The sequence below is a fragment of the Corapipo altera genome, unplaced genomic scaffold (genome assembly GCF_003945725.1).
Source record: "Corapipo altera isolate COAL_440 unplaced genomic scaffold, ASM394572v1 187, whole genome shotgun sequence".
In the NCBI taxonomy this organism is placed as follows: Eukaryota; Metazoa; Chordata; class Aves; order Passeriformes; family Pipridae; genus Corapipo; species Corapipo altera.
The window spans coordinates 369,295-369,598 of NW_020885062.1; positions in this window are offsets into that span (position 1 = coordinate 369,295).

The following is a 304-nucleotide window of genomic DNA, read 5'->3' on the forward strand; positions in this document are numbered from 1 at the left end:
CCCCCCCCGTAGCCTCGCGCCCATCCGGGTACCGCGGCGGGGCCGCGCGCCGGGCTTTGTCCTCCGCGGGCGGCGCGGGGCATTGTGGGACTGTGGGGGTTTGTGAGGCGGCCGCCGCCGCCGCCGCCCCCTCAGGGAGCCCCAGGCCCGGAGCGGCCCCTCTGTGTCCCCTCCATGTCCCCGCCGGGTCCCCCCGCTGCACGGGACAGGGGAGCGGCGGCTCCGGCAGGCCGGGCCCCGGGGCGGGAGAGGAGGAGGAGGAGGAGGAGGGAGCCGCGGCCTCGGGGCTCTGTGGACAGCGGGG